Source organism: Pavona decussata, unplaced genomic scaffold, assembly GCF_977016875.1.
Source record: "Pavona decussata unplaced genomic scaffold, jaPavDecu1.1 SCAFFOLD_143, whole genome shotgun sequence".
Taxonomy (NCBI): Eukaryota; Metazoa; Cnidaria; class Anthozoa; order Scleractinia; family Agariciidae; genus Pavona; species Pavona decussata.
The window spans coordinates 1,565,025-1,571,564 of NW_028145556.1; positions in this window are offsets into that span (position 1 = coordinate 1,565,025).

Sequence of the window (6,540 nt, forward strand, 5' to 3'; positions counted from 1 at the left end):
AAGTATGTTTGGAACGTGACTATTCTACTTTGAAGAAAAATCCCAATTTATATTTAATTTCCTTGTCAAATAAACTTTATATCATAGTCTGCTATGTAGATATTTCTCAATTTTGCTTTGATCGTTGCCGAGGGATTACCTGTCTTATAACAACTCCTCGAGGCCCTTTTTTACATCACCGTGTGAATAAAGAATGTTTGCAACCATGCGAAGACCATCGCTTTTGCTGGACGCATACGTTATTTCCTCCGTTTGTTTAGTTTACTTCTTTCTTAACCATTCTCTTTTCTTATATATTAAGAAGTGTCCCTTGTCCTAACAGAAAAGCTTGACAACATTAAACTGGACAAAATAAATAACTTTTCTAATAGACGTCTTTTAGTTGGCCTAGCTCTATTTTGTTTCTCACCAGAGCCTGTCTTCAACTGCCTGGACTCGATCTCAGTCATGTTTGTAAATCCCCTGACAAAGCCTAGCTTTGATTTCTTTGATAAAAGGCTTGGTTTGATATGTTCATGGTAACGGCATCTTGCAGTAGTCAAATAATCGCGCTTATTTTTATAACACGAAACCCTCCTTGAATAAACATGACCCCAACTTTAGAAATTCCAACTCAAACAAGGGATTAACGGTGATATTTTAATATACTACCGGCACGAAAAGAGTCAAGCCCTGTCCGTTTAGTATTAGACTCAGTGTTACTGTCGTGGTTGGCTGAGACCAGGTACATAGGAGCTTTAATCTGATGGTGGTCACTGACCTATTCAAATTAAATTTTGCTCAGGTTGTCTCTGATTGTTACTGAACCGACTTTTGGCTTTCAGTCCTTATACTTTTAGGGACTATTCCGGAATAAGAATACTCGAAATAGATGGTATTTATGTTCTTTTGGGAGCTCTTCCGTTTTTGGAATGAACGGAATATCATTCTGTTCTTTCTGCTCCCGATAGCAGAATGAACAGAATGGAATGAATACGGTTTACTCGGTATAGACAGAATATGCGTTCTTTTGGGAATTTTTGGCGGGAAATCCTACGCGGCAGCTCGCGCGCGCAGACTTTATAGTTCTCAGATCACCTCCGCCATGGGTTTTCCGTTTCCAGATTAGAGGAGCGTTCTTTTCGAAATTGAAATTCCGTGTATTCTGTTATAAGAATAGCTAGAATAGCCTTAAAAGAATGCGCCCTTAATGTCCAGGAACTAAATCGAAAATGGTCAATGTAATAGCCCATTCATGGATTCCTCTAGTCACGAATTGGAAAGCAGTCTTATCTCAAGCGTTGCGTATTTGGACGGATTTCGATCGTGTTTGTATACTGCCCACGCGCGTATGGCGGACTCAGAAGTACATTAAATCAATGGATTTCGTTCAAGAGGTGACATTCTTGACTGAGTTCTCCTTGCCATATCTGTATTGCGGCCTTTTGTGTAACATTATCGCATCTTATAACAAATAATAAATAAAACTGAACTATGAAGCCTTTTACACTAAAAATTGCATCTAGAGTTTACTGGATACGCTACTAATTTATACTTGAAATGAGTCAGTTGCGTCAGCGGAAACCATGTCATACTGCCAGTAGTTCAATCAAAAGAACTCACCTCTTTGAAACGCTGAGTACTTAATTTGCTTTGTTACTTAAATGTCTTCGTTAACGATAAAAACACACGTACACAAGCCGGAAACAAACTTGAGTTTGACGTCAATTGAGACTTTGTTATTTTGCTTGTTGTTTTTGGCGACAAATGTTTCTCCCTTGTCGAAGACGAAAAATTGCGTTTCGATAAGCAAGCCCCTCCCACCCAAACACTATCTGTGTTAAAACCTGCATAAGCAACCAAAAAAGCTAATAGATCTTTTAGATTCTTGAAATTTCTTTGCTAAATTTTAAGTGGATTCTGTTTGTTTAAATACGCTGAATATATCGATTTAGCCTTCTCGCGCGTGATGACATTGGGTCTTGAGTACTGACGTAACTACAATCAGTGTTCTGCTCTGCTGGCGTGCCTTGCTCGATATACGGTTCTTAAATAAATACAGTTTGGGCTATACGGGGCGTGTGCCTCACTTTGCTGCTGTATATTAAGTCCTCAAATAAAGTCAAACGCAACGCGTTTATTTGTATATGCTAAAACGTGGTTAAACCTATACATAAATCGTTCCAAGCGAAAACTTTTTGAATCATCTGTGCGGCTAACCAGAACTTGAACTTTATCACATGCGCCTCGGCCGGCAAATAGAAATACTTGGTTTATTATCAACCATGAGTGATCTCATACGAAAGCCATTTTAATGAAATTAATGGAATTTGCAGAAAGCATTTCCACAGCTGAGTCCCGAATTACACAATTTTCTTAGGGTCTCTGTAAAACGCAGACCGGATGGCGGCGGATGGCGGATGGCGGATGGCGGATGGCGGATGATAAAATGCGGATAATAAAATGCGGATGGAAAAATGCGGATGACAAAAAAATTAAAATAATAAATAAATAAATAAACAATTTCTTACGCCCAATTTCTTTTAGAAAATTATGTAAAAATTACGTGAAAATTAAGTACTGATTCACGCTGAAAGACAATACGCTATGGCTTGACCGTTTGTTATATGTTATGAAGTTGCACTAGGAAATAGCCGGAACAAATTTTTCTCACCGCTTTGCTTGACTTGAGGCGAGGGTACATCTGAAAGCTGTTTTTACGCCGCTTAAAATCGATTTAACGGAAATATCTCGCTCGCGTTTCAAGCAATACAAGAACCTTTAGCTCATAACACAAATCAATGTTAGATTAGTTAAGATTTGATGTAGTTTAAAAATGAACTAACCGGCAAATCAAGTAAGTTATTTTGCTTACGATATACTGTCTACGTGCGGGTCTAGGGGTAAGCTAAGCCTTCAGTGGCCGTGTAAAACAATGATAACAAGATTTACCTCGACAGAAGCCGGAAGACATTGGTCAAAGCTACAACTAAAATGCTACGATCGCAATTTTGTAACATGCATTACAGTCAACCCAGGTCACGCGTGAAAAGTATTTCCAAGAATGAAATGAACATTCGAATTTCTCTCTGTAATGTCCGACGTGCGAATGGAATTTTGGACATTTCTCTGGAAATCGTTCCGAAAAAGACGCATTAACTGAAAAAAAGATTCAAAATACTTGGGAAACAATTGTTATTCTTGAAATATTCAATTAAAATGACATGTAAATTTCAAAACTCCGTTTAAATTTCAAAAATATCGTTCACGCGTGACCTGGGTTGACTGTAAAACGCAAAAGCTATAAATAATCCCTACCATCGTGGGCTGGACCAGCATTTTCACCATACATGTACAGTGAACACAAAAAAGGTTAACAAAAATTGCCTGACTTTAAAAAAAGGTTGAAGATCGATTGAGTTTAATCAATTCATTAACTTAACTCACCTCTTCCAAACAAAAGTTGGCTGGCCCAAATCCGACAACTCAGACATCGGTTAACCCAGGTGCGCGGTTCATTCACTCGAGCTATTACTTACGCTATCAAACAAGCCTTTCTACGTACAGGTGCCGTGCACGTACAAACGCTCGGTGCAAAATTGACAACTATTTAGGGTAGGGTGGTGTGTCGATCAAGTACTGTAGTGGTAGTAATGTAGTTTTCTTTGTTAAATGTTAGTTACTAATAAAGATGGGGGAAAAAAGGACTGTAGTGGTGATGTTAAGTTGAAAAGTATGGATCCCGATCAAAAAGTACTTCTTCTTCGATGAAAGTGCTTTTTTTTTTCGGATCCGACGATACATAAAGAAAAATTGTGGGAAATTTGTGATTAATTAATTAATCAATCAATTTATTTATTATTTTAATTTTTTTGTCATCTGCATTTTATTATCCGCAATTTTCCATCCGCATTTTATCATCCGCCGTCCGCCATCCGCCATCCGCCATCCGCCATCCGCCATCCGCCATCCGCCGCCATCCGGTCTGCGTTTTACAGAGACCCATTTTCTTATCTCCCGCTGAAAGCTTCCTTCCTCTCAATTCGCTTTTCACACGGGAATAATTACACTGCACATTTATGTATGCCCATATTGGGGTGTATCTCCCTGTTAGCCGGAAATACTAGTCGAACCAAACTAGTTTCTTTCTCTTATGATATTTATAAAGGTATAGCTACTATTTTTTTTTTCTCACCCGTATTCGTTCGAAAATATTTAAATCACCGGCGGGGAAATATGATTAGAGAGCGAAACTGATAACTGACCCTTAATGGCATACCACAAAGATGATTACAAATGAATGTTCTTGGCATACCTTCAGGTAAAAAGTCATCATTCCGTCAAGTGGATCCGCTGGTCATTTGAACTATACTTTCAGTAAACGTAAACATTACTAATGGGAAAACATTTCTTATCACTAGTGGGAAAATAGTCAAGAATCCTATAGGACAGGTCATACACTCTAGAGCGGTCCGCGCCCAATCTCATTTAGTCTTATTCGGTTTACGTGCGATACTCACTGAAGAGATTCAGAGTTATTGTAGCTTGGGGTCTGTATGAACTATAGGTAAATCTATGCTAATTTTGCAGTTTTAAATATCTGTGTTCGTCAATTGCGGACGCCAAAATTTATACATTTCTAACAAATTTTGCCAGGCCTTAATATTTCAAAAGTGCTACCGTCCTAATTCTGGACTTTGGATTGGGTATAGTAAAAGGCTTCGGTTCGTAGACAAGTTTCGTGGTGATCCCTCTAGAAACAGGTTGTATGTTTCCATTCTTGTTCTGAAAGAATGGTCCGACCAAACGTTTCATCCAAGAAACCCCACGAGACTTTTTTGGTCCACGTCTTCCTCGACAAGTGAATGAATTTTTTAACTTTATTTTCAGTTTATTTTTTATAGGAACTTAAGGAAGATCTGCTGGATCTTAAGCTGAAATATACAGAAGGAGAAAAAATATGACCAATTAACGATAATATAACCATCAAGGCTAAAAGCATACTCTATATAGACAGTGGAGGAAACGACAATCTTCCGGAGTTCTGCCATATTGAATGTGTGGCTCGCCGATTCTCGCGCAAAAATCACAACTGAGAAGGCCAACCTTCGGGAAGGGAACTGAGTGATAACTGGTCGACAACATGATATTTTTCGCTTAACTGAGCGGTTTTGTACATTCATGTGCCCCTTCAGTGAAACATTGTTGCGGATGCAAATGTTTAATACAGTTTAGCGGCCGCGTGAGAAATATATGTTCCGAACGCAAATCTTGCTTTCTGGATGCAAGAAAAAGGCTTGTCTTTGATGATATCAGTTAAAAAACTGATGTTCTTGCCTTGCGGACTCGAAACATATGTTTCCCTATTCAGCCAGCGAGGAAACCTTCTGCAGCAAAACTCTATGACTTCATCCCAGATATCTTCCGACGGATAACGCCGTTTGTTTCTTGCTAGTTTAGCAACTTGAGCAGCAAAATATTGCTTACATTTCCCGATAGTTTAGCGACCCTGAGAAAACAATGTTTCCCCAACAATGCTTCCTAGTTTACACTGTAGTTTAGCTTGGGCCTAAGCTTATAAATTGTGCTAACAGTTAAAACGATACAAGCTTAAGCTTAAGGTTATTAAGACGAATACACTGGAATATCCTTTTGAACCATTCTTTCGGAAAGAGCGTAAAGCTTACCTTAACTATCAAACTCTTTAAAGCGTTGAGATAAAGAAACAAATTCCGCCGTCTTTTTGTTTTTGTCATGGGAATACAAGATTTTGTGTCCCTGTGTGGTAGCTGTTAACTTACCGTCAAGTTTGATCTTTGAATTCGAGACAAGCTATATGAAGATATCCTGCCGTCTTTTCTTGTAATTGTAGAGTTTGTAGACATGCTAGACCACAAGAATATATTAATAAGCATAGCTTGCCAGCGCTAGTGTTTGTCTCAAGTGTCTGTCGTTTGACGGACCTTGACGTAGTTTGCCTGCCCAAAAGAGCGGGAAAACCGGTCGCCGCCTGTCGCGGTCGTCTCCTTGTTTTCCCGCCTCTTTCCCTCCAAAACTTTTGAGCCAACACCCTACGGAGGCTGTTGTGTGACAGCGCAAACGCTTTTATAGCTAATTTGTGTTCTAACTTATGGGTGCGGGAATGAACTTTCTAAAATTTGCCATGAAGTGTATCGTTTGTTGGTTCTTTTTACCTTGTTGAAACAATTATGCGTCCGACAACCTCGTTCCCAGAGTCTCTCCTCTTCCCGTAGAAGAGAGACCCTGGGAACGAGGTTGCGATTTTCAGTCCACCTCAGTAGAGCTGAAGGGAAATTTTTCAAAACACTGAGTCATATTAAAGTGGACCGTTTCTAATAATAATAACTATTTCCGACCTTTGCAGGAAATGGAAAGGATGCTCTGGTTTCCTGATTTCGCGTTTTTCTACGACTGAAATACAAAGTACATAATAATCGCATTATATCGACACATTCAGGCAACGTGTGGGGCTTCCAATACAATGGATACGATACTCAAATCAGTAAGAAATGATGGATGTCTTTCCTTTGAACTGTTGAA